The sequence below is a fragment of the Oratosquilla oratoria genome, chromosome 12 (genome assembly GCF_046742065.1).
Source record: "Oratosquilla oratoria isolate Oo_2021 chromosome 12, ASM4674206v1, whole genome shotgun sequence".
Lineage (NCBI taxonomy): Eukaryota > Metazoa > Arthropoda > Malacostraca > Stomatopoda > Squillidae > Oratosquilla > Oratosquilla oratoria.
This window is the reverse complement of record NC_134788.1, coordinates 72,173,230-72,187,759: the sequence shown is the minus strand read 5'-3', so window position 1 is coordinate 72,187,759 and position 14,530 is coordinate 72,173,230. Positions and strand designations below refer to the sequence as shown.

The 14,530-nt window shown below is 38.6% G+C and overlaps 1 protein-coding gene across 2 annotated transcripts in view; it reads right to left on the bottom strand.

Moving 5' to 3' along the window:
• Window positions 1–14,530, bottom strand: part of LOC143032011 (BTB/POZ domain-containing protein 6-like) — a 44,635-nt gene that overhangs the window by 22,874 nt on the left and 7,231 nt on the right. The gene's annotated exons all lie outside the window — the stretch shown is intronic.

The window sequence follows — 14,530 nt, the reverse complement described above, 5'->3', positions numbered from 1 at the left end:
ACTTGAATTACAGACACTAGAGCAAAGAAGAGAGAGAGGAGATTTGATAGCTACAGTATTTACAGCATCATGAAAGGCATAGAAATTACTGAGAGAATCTGATAAAATGGGATGACAGAAATACAAGAGGACACGGAAAGAAAAGAAAAAAGACAGCTATAGAAGAGATCTGAAAAAAGAACAGCTTTCCTCACAGAATGATAGACAGTTGGAACAATTTAGATGAGAAAGTAGTGTGTGCAAAAACAATACATGAATTTAAAAATAGTTTAGATAAAATGAGATATGAAGACGGGACCCCACGAGCATAGCTCCCCTTCCCGTAAAATACAACTAGGTAAATACACACACACACACACACGAGCAATTACAAAATTGGCACCAACACTCTCAAAACTATCATATGAAGAGAGACTACAAAAACTTGAACTACAGACACTAGAGCAAAGAAGAGAGAGAGGAGATTTGATAGCTATTTACAGAATCATGAAAGGCATAGAAATTACTGATAGAGAGAATCTGATAAAATGGGATGACAGAAATACAAGAGGACACGGAAAGAAAATGAAAAAAGACAGCTATAGAAGAGACTTGAAAAAGAACAGCTTTCCTCACAGAGTAATAAACAGTTGGAACAAGTTAGATGAGAAAGTGGTGCGTGCAAAAACAATACATGAATTTAAAAATAGTTTAGATAAAATGAGATATGAAGACGGTACCCCACGAGCATAGCTCTCCTTCCCGTAAAATACAACTAGGTAAATACACACACACACACACACGAGCAATTACAAAATTGGCACCAACACTCTCAAAATTATCATATGAAGAGAGACTAGCAAAACTTGAATTACAGACACTAGAGCAAAGAAGAGAGAGAGGAGATTTGATAGCTACAGTATTTACAGCATCATGAAAGGCATAGAAATTACTGAGAGAATCTGATAAAATGGGATGACAGAAATACAAGAGGACACGGAAAGAAAATAAAAAAAGACAGCTATAGAAGAGATCTGAAAAAAGAACAGCTTTCCTCACAGAATAATAGACAGTTGGAACAAGTTAGATGAGAAAGGGGTGTGTGCAAAAACAATACATGAATTTAAAAATAGTTTAGATAAAATGAGAAATGAAGACGGGACCCCACGAGCATAGCTCCCCTTCCCGTAAAATACAACTAGGTAAATACAACTAGGTAAATACACACACACACACACAGACACACACACACACGTTGGTCAAGGTGACAGCGAAGTTCGGACTCCGGAGTTATCCAAGGATTTCAAGGATCACAATGACAAAGTACCTGTGTTGTATTTATAGGGAAGGGGAAAGCTCGTGGTGTAGTGAGAAGGTTATGAAAAGGAGAAGGGGAGGGATTACTGAGGGAAATGGAAGGAAATGAGGAAGGGGAGGACTTGGTCCAGTAGGCCAGGCGTCTTGTAAACAAGCAAAGGACCGATGATGATTTTGGAGAAGGAATTAATAAAAATGTAAAGATTAGAAATATAGATAAGAGCAGCACAATGGAAGGTGAAGATAATAATTTCCAGGGATTTAATGAGAGGGGGGATACCAACCTCCCCTGATTAGCAAGACTAGAGGAAAAACTTGAGAAAATGACTGAACATTGGGAGAGTAGGTTTGGTAAAATAACAAATATTGCGCAGAGAGTTGAAAAATTAGAAGAACTAGAGAAGGTGAACAAAAACCTAAAGAAATAGAAGAATTAAAAAGACAGTTAAAAGAAATAAAAGATGAGAATGAGGAATTAAAGAGGGAAAAAAAAGAGAAAAGTCCATAGCACAAGAAGCACAGGGTTGGAAAAAATCCAAGAGAACAGTAAAGTTGCATATACTGTACTGACATAATAAAACAGCAAATGAAAGAACAAACTGAAGACTCAGTTATTAAAGTGATGAGACAGGAGAATATAGTAAGAGACTTAGCAGATAAAAAGAAGTGTATAATTATATTAGGAATGGAAAAGAAGTATAATCTAAATAGAACCACAAGAATCAAAGAAGAAAAAGAAAAAGTAAGCAGTTTATTAGAATTAGTTCAGGAAGATGAAGCTGAAATCATGAAACAAATTGAAGAGATGTATGGACTCGGAAAATATAGTACAGATAAGACCAGACCAATTAAGATTAAATTCAGCTCACAAACGACAGCAGAGAATATCTTAGCAAAAACAGGGAAACTAGAAAACAGTGAACAATATAAAAAGGTATGGATAAAAAGAGAAATAAATAAAGAAGAAAGAATAGAGGAAAACAAAGAGACAAGAAGCTAAGGAAAAAAAACGAGAACAGAACAGAGTCAGAAAAAGAGAAATTCTATTGGAGAGTAGTGAACATGAAAGTGAGGAAATGGGACATACTAGAGAAAAACAAAAGGGAAACAGAGAATACAATGGAAGTAGCAGAAAATTAAGAGTGTCTTACACAAATATAGATGGATTAATAACAGGATTGAATGAACTGAATGATTATCTGAAGGAAAAAGCCAGACATAATGGGAATTGTAGAAACAAAATTAAAAGGTCCACTACCACCCAAGTGTAGGACATGATGCATATAACTATTGGATTAGAAACAGAGAGACAAAACAAGGGGGTGGAGTTATGTTCCTGACTAAGAAGGATATAAACGTGAGGTGTGTCACATATGGAAAGAATACAGTAGAGATGATTATGATCGAAGTGGAAGACAGAGATAAGAAGAGCAGAAAGTTTGTGATAAATCATGTGCCGCCAAAAACAGCCTCGTGGGAAGAGAGTGAACATACAAGTATGTTAGAAGACACAAGGATAACATTAAATAAGATAATGGAAGATGGAGGAAGAATAGTTATGATGGGCGACTTTAATTGCAAAGAAGTCTGCTGGGAAGAGATGACAGTAAAGGGTGGAGATGACTCATGGGGAAATGTTCTACTCAAGACGATTATTGACCATACAATGACACAATGGATACAAGAGAACACTAGGTATAGAAATGAAGAACCATCAAGACTAGACCTAATAATCACATCTGAACCTAAAATAGTGGAAAAGATTGAATATAAGACACCAATAAGTAAAAGTTACCACATATTGATTGAACTGGAACTAAATGAGGAAAAATACATGAAAAGAAATGAACAATATAGAAAAGGAAGATTGATGTATGAAAAAACAAATTTTGATAAAATAAGAGAATTCTTTCAAAAAGAAAACTGGGAAAGAATATACATTCATACATATACCAAGGCTTTTTCCCCCTTACAAGGGGGGTAGCCAAAAAGAAAAAGGCATAAAAAAACTCCCACCCATTTCACCCCTGAATACACTCCACACCCCTCCACCCTCCCTCCCATCTGAGCACCTCCTGGATGACGGGTCATCCCTGCACCTTGTCCACTGCCCTGGGTCAGAAGCAGTGTCGCAAGACACAGCACATCCACAGCAAGGCCGCTTCATTAAATCGGTGACCCCCCCTCTCCGTCCCCCTCATGCATAAAAGGAGAAGACGGGGAGAAATCCCTTCGGGCTGCATCAAATTTGCTCACACATACTAACTCACCCCCCCGCCCATTCCACCTCATGCATCACAACATTTTCCATATACAACCATTCTCCATTCACCCCTGTCTTCTGTCCTCTCCCATCCTTCCTCAACAGACATTCCCCTCTTCCCCAAAGCCCCTTTCACCCCATCCATCCATCTCATCCTAGGACGTCCCCTCATGTTCACTCCCTCCACATCTGCCTTCCATACCTCCTTTACTAGTCTTTCTTCACTCATTCTTTCCATGTGTCCAAACCATCCTAATACTCTTTCATCAACCCTATCTCCCAACTCCCTTTCCACCCCCGTTCTTCTCCTCACCTCCTCATTTCTCACTCTATCTAGCCTAGTAACCCCCATCATACTTCTCAGACACATCATCTCAAACACATTCAAACTCCTTCTCTCTTCCTCTCTTATGTTCCATATTTCTGCCCCATACAAAGAAGAAACAACAGTGGAAGAGAAATGGAATATTTTGACAAAAATTTAGAGAAAAAACAAAAAAAAGAGTGGAAAAGTATGTCAAAAAAAAAATGTAAAGTGTTGGTACAACAAAGGTTGTAGGGAGTTAAAAGACAAAAGAGATAAAGCTTGGACCAAATGAAGAAAGACAAAAGACCTGAAAAATGGAAAATATATACTTGCTATAGAAATGAATATGTACAAGTGTGCAGAGAGGAAAAGAGAAAATATGAAAAAGATGTCATAGAAAAATGTAAAGATCAACCAAAACTATTTTACATATTTGTAAACAACAAACTGAAAAACAAACAAGAATTAGAGAAATTAAGACAAGGAGTTGAATACACAAAGGAAATAGAAATGGCAGAAATTATGAACAAGCATTTTAAATCAGTGTTTACAAGGGAGAACATACAACCTGGAGAGATTGAATGGAAAGAGAAAGTCCCCCCTATGAAAGAAATAGAAGTAACAAAGAACGAAATAATGAAACATTTGAGTAATCTTGATGTCAGAAAATCGCATGGACCAGATGAAATAGCAAACTGGAATGAAAGAATGCAGGAATGAACTGGCAGACAAAATACATAGCATAATAAACAGGTCCTGGAAAAAGGAAAAGTTCCAAATGATTGGAAAAAAGCAAATATAGTACCTATATATAAAGGGGGAAATAAAGACCCTACCAACTATAGACCAGTCTCTCTAACAAGTACAATAGCAAAAATTTGTGAAAGAATTGTCAAAAGTAGATGGGTAAAGTATTTAGAAAAGAAACATGCTAAATCCAAGGCAATTTGGATTCAGACAAGGACGATCATGTGTCACCAATTTAATATGTTTCTATTCAAGGCTAATACATATAAGACAAGAGATGGATGGGCTGATTGTGCATTTCTAGACCTAAAAAAAGCTTTTGACAAAGTACCACATAAGAAGTTGCTTAAGAAATTAGAAACTGCAGGAGGAATATAGGGAAAACTGCTTAAATGGATGGGAGACTTTTTGCAAGAAAGAAAAATGAGAGTAGTGATAAGAGACAAACACTCAAATTGGGATGAAGTAATAAGTGGTGTTCCACATGGAACAGTTCTGGCCCCAATAATGTTTGCTATATATATTAATGATATGGATGAAGAAATTGAAAGTTATATGAGCTTCTTTGCAGATGATGCAAAGCTGTTAAAAAAAAGTGAACACTGAAGAAGATTGTGAGTCACTACAGAGTGATCTCAATAAAGTATGGGAATGGAGTAGGAAGTGGGAGATGGAGTTCAATACTAAGAAGTGTAGTATAATGGAATTTGGAAAAAGCAAAAAGAGAATAATAGGATCATATAAATTGGGAGAAGAAGGAATAAAAAAAGTAGAAAATGAGAAGGACCTGGGAGTCATTATCATGAATAATATGTCACCTGAGAAACATATAAACAAGATTTTTGGAGAAACTTATAATTCAATAAGAACAATACCCCGTCTGGGGTATTGGCTGCTTGTTATTGTGGCAGCGTAGCATGCAGTCGATACTTTAGAGTCTATATGGGTTGCCCCTATGGACCAGAGCCACACATCATTTTGTCTATGATAGAGGAAAACTCTGTTCATAGAGAAATGATGACACTTTTATACTACAACTGTCCCTCCGTTATGCTGTCCCCCAACCCCTTGTTGCTATACTGTACCATTTCTCTGAGTATTTCTTTTTCTGTGGTGGGGGAAAAGAATACTGCCACCAAGTATTCCCACTTGGATCGTAAGAGGCGAGAAGAAAGGGACGGGGATTGGGACTAGGCATCCTTCTCCTTGTAGCCCCACAGGGCAATTCCTAAAAGTAAAGGCAAAGGCATAAGAGGGGCTGGAAGTTCTCGGACCAGCACCCTAAGGTTTGGGTCTTTTAATGTGCGTGGATGTGGTACAGATGAGAGTAAAAGGGAAGAGATAGGTAGTATGTTTGTGAGAAGAAAGATGGATGTGTTGGCTTTGAGTGAAACTAAGCTGAAAGGGAAGGGCGATTGTAAGTTTGGGAGTGTAAGTGGGAGGTTATCAGGAGTGAAGAGAGGGCGAGGGAGGGAAGGGGTGGCTATACTAGTAAGTGAAGAGATAGGTAAACGTGTAGTGGAGTGGAAGGAGGTTTCCTCAAGGATAATGTGGATGAAGGTGAAACTGGGAAAGAAGATGTGAGTTTTTGTAAGTGCATATGGGCCTGGCAGTGAGAAGAGTGTAGAAGAAAGGGAGGCCTTTTGGATAGATTTAAATGAGTGCATAGAGGGTTTAGGGAGAAGTGTAAATGTAATAGTACTGGGAGACCTTAAAGCTAGGGTAGGAAAGGAGCCAATTGATTGTATCCCATTCATAAGGCCTCATTGTCGGCCGGCTGGTGTTTGGTGAGTGTGTGAGGGAGTGAGTGGGTTATATGACTGGGCGATACTACTCGTCATGTATATGAGGTGTATACATGATGGAGTGGTTGGGAAATGTGGAGTTCCAGGAAAAAATCGTAGTGGAGAGTTGATGGTGGAAATGTGTCTAGAAAGAGAGTTGATGATAGCAAATACAGTGTTTCGGAAGAAAGTCAAGCATAAGTACACATGGGAGAAGGTGGTGGAGGGAAGGGTGGTAGATAGAGCTTTAATGGACTATGTAGTGGTAAATAGGATTATGATAGGAAGAGTTAAGGATGTACATGTGCTAAGGGGAGAGGGTGGGGGAATATCAGATCATTTTCTGGTGGAAGGTAAGTTGAGAGTGGAGGATAGATGGAGAAAGAGGAAAGGGACAAAAGGTAGGGAGGTGCTTAGAGTGAACTCTTTAAACGAAGAGGAAAAGGAGAAGGAGTACAAGAAGAAGCTGAAGGAGGAGTGGGAGGGAGTGAAGGATAGAGTAGAGGTAGGTGTGTAGGAGGAATGGGGATGGTTCAAGGAGGGAGTCACAAAGTGTGCAAAGATGGTGTGTGGAACAAGAAGGACAGGAGGAAATAGAAGGAAGGGTAGTGAATGGTGGGATGAGGAAATGAAGAAGGTTGTAGAAGAGAAGAAGCAAGCTTACACAGATTGGTTACAAAATAGGACGAGGGAGTCATATGAGACGTACAAAGAAAAGAAAAGAGAAGTAAAGAAAAAGGTAAAGGAGGCAAAGAGGAGAGCAGATGTAAAATGGGGTAAAAGTATGACAGAAAATTTTGAAAGTAATAAAAAGATGTTTTGGAAAGAAATTAAGAGAGGAAGAGGAGGCGAATCAAGTAGAGAAGAAAAGGTAAAAGGTGCAGATGGAGAGATGATAATGGAGGAGAAGGCAGTAAGGGGAAGATGGGCAGAATATTTTAGGGAGTTGCTTAATGTGAAGGAGGATAGGGAGGGAAAGATAGCTGCAGTGAGAAATGCTAAGAAAATGACCGTGATGAGTGAGGAAAATGGAGGAGAAATAAGGAAGGCTGAAGTGAAGGCAGCAGTTAAGATGATGAAAGCAGGTAAGGCACCTGGTCTGGATGGATGCCATGCAGAATGTCTTAAAAAAGGAGGTATAGTGATGGTGGACTGGTTGGTGAGGTTATTTAATGTTTGCTGGAGAGAAGGTAGAGTGCCGGAGGACTGGAGGAGTGCTTGTATAGTTCCACTTTACAAGGGAAAGGGGGACAAGTGTGAATGTAGTAGTTTCAGAGGGATTAGCTTGTTAAGTGTAGTTGGGAAGGCTTATGGGAGGATCTTGATTGAGAGGATTAGGAGAGGAACAGAGGGAGTAATTGGTGAGGAACAGTGTGGGTTTAGGACAGGTAGAGGTTGTGTAGATCAGATTTTTGTGGTAAGACAGATATGTGAGAAAGCTGTAGGAAAGGGGAAGGATGTTTTTTGGGCCTTTATGGATCTGGAAAAGGCTTAAGACAGGGTAGACAGAAAGGCACCGTGGGAGGTTATGTGGATATACAGGATAGGAGGAAAGCTTCTCGGAGCTGTCAAGAGTTTTTATGAGAGTAGTAGAGCTTGTGTCAGGATTAGAAATGGAGAGAGTGAGTGGTTCGAGGTAAAGGTGGGACTTCGTCAAGGATGTGTTATGTCACCCTGGCTGTTCAACTTATACATGGATGGGGTAGTGCGAGAGGTAAATGCAAGGGTAGTGGGTCAGGGATTGGAGATGGTTAAAGAAAATGGAGAAAAGTGGGAGGTGAGCCAGCTGTTGTTTGCAGATGACACTGCGCTTGTGGCAGGATCAGAGGAGGGATTGAGGAAGTTGGTGACAGAGTTTGGGAGAGTGTGTGATAGAAGAAAGCTGAAGATAAATGTGGGTAAAAGTAAGGTGATGAGATGTACAAGGGGTGAAAGTGGCAGTAGTCTGGAAGTGAGCATTAAGGGAGAGCAACTGGAGGAAGTGGATAGTTTTAGATATTTGGGTGCAAATGTGGCAGGAAAAGGTGGAGTGAAGGTGGAGGTAGAATGTAGATTGAGAGAAGCGAGTAAATGCCTTGGTGGATTAAAAAGTGTAATGAGGAATAGAAATTTGGGAATGGATGCTAAGAGGAGACTGTATGAAGGAGTGATTGTGCCAACAGTACTGTATGGAGCAGAAACATGGAACATAAGAGAGGAAGAGAGAAGGAGCTTGAATGGGTTTGAGATGAGGTGTCTGAGAAGTATGATGGGGGTTACTAGGCTAGATAGAGTGAGAAATGAGGAGGTGAGGAGGAGAACGGGGGTGGAAAGGGAGCTGGGAGATAGGGTTTATGAAAGAGTATTAGGATGGTTTGGACACATGGAAAGAATGAGTGAAGAAAGACTAGTAAAGGAGGTATGGAAGGCAGATGTGGAGGGAGTGAACATGAGGGGACGTCCTAGGATGAGATGGATGGATGGGGTGAAGGGGGCTTTGGGGAAGAGGGGAATGTCTGTTGAGGAAGGATGGGAGAGGACAGAAGACAGGGGTGAATGGAGAATGGTTGTATATGGAAAATGTTGTGATGCATGAGGTGGAATGGATGGGGGAATGGGGGGTGAGGTAGTGTGTGTGAGCAAAATTTTGACGCAGCCCGAAGGGATTTCTCCCCGTCCTCTCCTTTATATGGGGGGACGGAGAGGGGGGGTCGCCGATTTAATGAAGCGGCCTTGCTGTGGATGTGCTGTGTCTTGCGACACTGCTTCTGACCCAGGGCAGTGGACAGGGTGCAGGGATGACCCATCATCTAGGAGGTGCTAAGATGGGAGGGAGGGTGGAGGGGTGTGGAGTGTTTTCGGGGATGGAATGGGTGGAAGTGATTTTGTGCCTTTTCCTTTTTGGCTACCTCCCTTGTAAGGGGGAAAAAGCCTAGGTATATGTATGGTATATGTAAGAACAATCAAAGTAACATTTACATACCTGGATGAAGAAATGGTGAAGAAAATACAAATCACTTTGATAAGACCAAGATTGAAATATACAGCAACGATGTGGTCACCAAGTACAAAAAAATGTATAACAAAACTTGAAAGAATACAAAGAGCAATTACAAAATTGGCAACAACACTTACAAAACTATCATATGAAGAGAAACTAGCAAAACTTGAACTACAGACATTAGAGCAAAAAAGAGAGAGAGGAGATTTGATAACTATTTATAGAATGATGAAAGGCATAGAAACTATTGATAGAGAGGATCTAATAAAATGGGATGATAGAAATATAAGAGGACACGGAAAGAAAATCAAGAAAGACAGCTATAGAAGAGATCTGAAAAAGAACAGCTTTCCTCACAGAGTGATAGACATTTGGAACAAGTTAGATGAGAAAGTGGTGTGTGCAAAAACAATACATGAATTTAAAAGTAGTTTAGATAAAATGAGATATGAAGACGGGACACCATGAGCATAGCTCCCCTTCCCGCAAAATACTAGGTAAATACATATATATATATATATATATATATATATATATATATATATATATATATATATATATATATATATACATATATATATACATATATATATATATATATATACATATATATATATTATGTATATATATATGTATATATATATATATATATGTACACGTGTGTGTGTGTTTACCTAGTTGTATTTTACAGGAAGAGAGCTATGCTCATAGTGACCCGCTTTTGTATCTTTCCGCATCCAATTTGTTCTTAAAATCTTGGATAGTTTTAGCACTCACTGTTTCCTCATTCAGCTTGCTCCAGATACCTATCACACTGTGTGTGTATATTTACATAGTTGTATTTTGGGGGAAGGGGAGCTATGCTTGTGGTGTCCCGCCTTTGTATCTCTCAGTGTTTAGTTTGCTTTTAAACTCATGAATGTTTTTTGCACATATTTCTTTGTCCAGTTTGTTCCAAGTGTCCACTACTCTATGTGGAAAACTGTTTTTCTTCAGTTCTTTTCTGTAGCTATGTTTCTTGATTTTCTTTCCATGCCCTTTTGTGCTTCTCTTGTCCCAGTTTAGTAAGTCCTCTCTATCGAGTATCTCTGTGCCTTTCATGATTCTGTAGATGGTCAGTAGGTCACCTCTCTCTCTTCTTTGCTCCAGCGTCGGTAACTCCAATTTAGCCACTCTCTCTACATATGATAAGTTTGGAGGTGCAGGTGCCATTTTTGTTGCTGCTCTCTGGATTCTTTCTATTTTCTTTATATTCTTTTTGGTACTGGGTGACAACAATGTCGCCGCATATTCTAATCTAGGCCTTATCAATGTAACCAATATTTTTTTATCATGTCCTCATCCAAGTATGCAAATGCCATTTTTATTGATCTTAGCAAGTTGTAAGACTCCCCGACAATTTTATTAATCTGTTTGTCATAGGACAAGTTGTTTGTGATAATTACACCTAAATCTTTTTCGGATCCTTCCTTCTTTACCTCCTTGGTTCCAATTCTATATTGTCTTGATATTCTGTTTTTGCTCTTTCCAAACTCCATTATGCTACACTTCTTAGTATTAAAGTCCACTTCCCATTTCTGACTCCAGTTCCATAACTTATTTAGGTCTTCCTGCAGTGCTTCACAGTCCTTATCAGTTTCTACTTTCCTTAACAGTTTGGTGTCGTCTGCAAAGAAGCTCATGTAACATTTCACATCCTCATCCATGTCATTCACATAAATAGTAAACATTATTGGTGCCAATATAGATCCTTGTGGTTCTCCACTGATCACTTCTTTCCAATCTGAATATATTTCTCTGAGCACTACTCTCATCTTTCTACCAGTCAGGAAGTCCTCCAACCATTTTAGTAGGTTCCCGTGTATTCCTCCTATTTGTTCCAGTTTTTTTTTTTTTTTTTGTAATTTTCTGTGTGGTACTTTGTCAAAAGCTTTTTGCAAGTCCAGGAAGGCACAATCAGCCCATCCATTCCTTTCTTGCACTATGTCTATTAGTCTTGAGTAGAAGCATAATAAGTTTGTGGTGTATGTGTGTATTTACCTAGTTGTATTTACCTAGTTGTATTTTACGGGAAGGGGAGCTATGCTCGTGGGGTCCCGTCTTCATATCTCATTTTATCTAAACTGTTTTTAAATTCATGTATTGTTTTTGCACACACCACTTTCTCATCTAACTTGTTCCAACTGTCTATTACTCTGTGAGGAAAGCTGTTCTTCTTCAAATCTCTTCTATAGCTGTCTTTTTTTATTTTCTTTCCGTGTCCTCTTGTATTTCTGTCATCCCATTTTATCAGATTCTCTCTATCAGTAATTTCTATGCCTTTCATGATTCTGTAAATAGCTATCAAATCTCCTCTCTCTCTTCTTTGCTCTAGTGTGTGTGTGTGTGTGTGTATTTACCTAGTTGTATTTTACGGGAAGGGGAGCTATGCTCGTGGGGTCCCGTCTTCATATCTCATTTTATCTAAACTATTTTTAAATTCATGTATTGTTTTTGCACACACCACTTTCTCATCTAACTTGTTCCAACTGTCTATTACTCTGTGAGGAAAGCTGTTCTTTTTCAAATCTCTTCTATAGCTGTCTTTTTTTATTTTCTTTCCGTGTCCTCTAGTATTTCTGTCATCCCATTTTATCAGATTCTCTCTGTCAGTAATTTCTATGCCTTTCATGATTCTGTAAATAGCTATCAGATCTCCTCTCTCTCTTCTTTGCTCTAGTGTCTGTAGTTCAAGTTTTTCTAGTCTCTCTTCATATGATAGTTTTGAGAGTGTTGGTGCCAATTTTGTAATTGCTCTTTGTATTCTTTCAAGTTTTTTTTATACATTTTTTTGTACTTGGTGACCATATCGTTGCTGCATATTCCAATCTTGGTCTTATCAGGGTGATTAGGATTTTCTTCACCATTTCTTCATCCAGGTATGTAAATGCAACTTTGATTGTTCTTATTAGATTATAGGTTTCTCCAAAAATCTTATTTATATGTTTCTCAGGTGACATATTATTCATAACAATGACTCCCAGGTCCTTCTCATTTTCTACTTTTTTTATTCCTTCTTCTCCCAATTTATATGCTCCTGTTATTCTGTTTTTGCTTTTTCCAAATTCCATTATACTACACTTTTTTGTATTGAACTCCATCTCCCACTTCCTACTCCATTCTTGTACCTTATTTAGATCTCTCTGTAGTGATTCACAATCTCCTTCAGTTTTCACTCTTTTCAGTAGTTTTGCATCATCTGCAAAGAAGCTCATATAGCTTTCTATTCCTTCATCCATATCATTAATATATATAGCAAACATTATTGGGGCCAGAACTGTTCCTTGTGGGACACCGCTTATTACTTCATCCCATTTTGAGTGCTGGTTTCTTATCACTACTCTCATTTTTCTTTCTTGCAAAAAGTCCTCCATCCAATTTAGTAGTTTGCCCTGTATTCCTCCTTCAGTTTCTAATTTCTTAAGCAACTTCTTATGTGGTACTTTGTCAAAAGCTTTCTTTAGATCTAAAAATGCACAGTCCGCCCATCCATCTCTTTCTTGTATTATATCTATTAGCCTTGAATAGAAACATATTAAATTGGTGACGCATGATCGTCCTTGTCTGAATCCAAATTGCCTTGGATTTAACACTTTGTTTTTTTCTAAATATTTTACCCATCTACTTTTGATAATTCTTTCACAAATTTTTGCTATTGTACTTGTTAGAGAGACTGGTCTATAGTTGGTAGGTTCTTCTTTATTTCCTCCTTTATATATAGGTACTATATTTGCTTTTTTCCAATCTTCTGGAACTTTTCCTTCTTTCAAGGAACTATTTAGTATGCTATGTATTTTGTCTGCCAGTTCATTCCTGCATTCTTTCAGTATCCAGTTTGCTATTTCATCTGGTCCATGCGATTTTCTGACATCAAGATTACTCAAGTGTGTTAATATTTCATTCTTTGTTACTTCTATTTCTTCCATAGGGGGGACTTTCTCTTTCCATTCGTTCTCTTCAGGTTGTATGTTCTCCCTTGTAAACACTGATTTAAAATGTTTGTTCATAATTTCCGCCATTTCCATTTCCTCAGTGTATTCAACTCCCTCCTGTCTTAATTTCTCCAAGTCTTGTTTGTTTTTCAGTTTATTGTTTACAAATCTGTAGAATAGTTTTGGTTGATCTTTACACTTTTCTATGATATCTTTTTCATATTTTCTCTTTTCCTCTCTGCACATTTGTACATATTCATTTCTATAACAGGTGTGTGTGTGTGTGTGTGTTTGTATGTGTGTGTGTGTGTTTACATGTAAACATATAAGGCACAGATGGACAGATATTAACAGAAGGAGAGGCGTTAAGAGGATGGTGAGTAGAGTATTTTAGAGCACTAATGAATGAGGAGGAGGATATGGATGGATTGATAGTAACATTGGAGGTGCTAAGAAAATCAGTTATGGCAGAGAAAAAGGGAGGCGAAAAAAAAAGATGAAGTGCAAATAGTTTTGAAAATTATGACAGCAGGTAAAGCACCTTGATTAGATGGGTGTCATGCAGTGTCTGAAGAAGGGAAGTACAATTATAGTGGACTAGCTAGTGAGGTTGTTTAATGTGTGTCTGAGGGAGGATGAAATGCAGGACGACTGGAGGAGTGCCTGTATAGTTCTGTTTCACAAAGGAAAAGGGGACCAATGTGAGTGTAGTAGTTTCAGAGGGATCAGTTTGTTGAGTGTAGTTGGGAAAGTATATGGGATGGATTTCATTAAGAAGATAAGGAGAGGAAAAGAGGTAGTAATTGGTGAGGAACAGTGTGGGTTTAGGAAAGGAAGGGATTCCATGAAACAGATTTTTGTGGTAAGGCACATATGTGAGAAAGCTTTAGGAAAAGGTAAGGTTGTTTTTGGGCTTTTGTAGATTTGGAAAAGGCTCATAAGAGAGTAGACAGGAAGGCATTGTGGGAGGTTTTGCAGATATATAGGATTGGGGGAAAGCTGTTATGGGCTGTCGTGAGTTTTTATGACATTAGTTGAGAATGTCAGAATTGGAAATGGAAAGAGTGAGTGGTTTGAGGAAAGGTGGACTGTGATAGGGATGTGCCCATGGATGAGGTGGTGCAGGAGGTAAAGGTGAGGGTAGTGGGCAGGGAATTGGAGATGGTTAAAGAAAATAAAGAC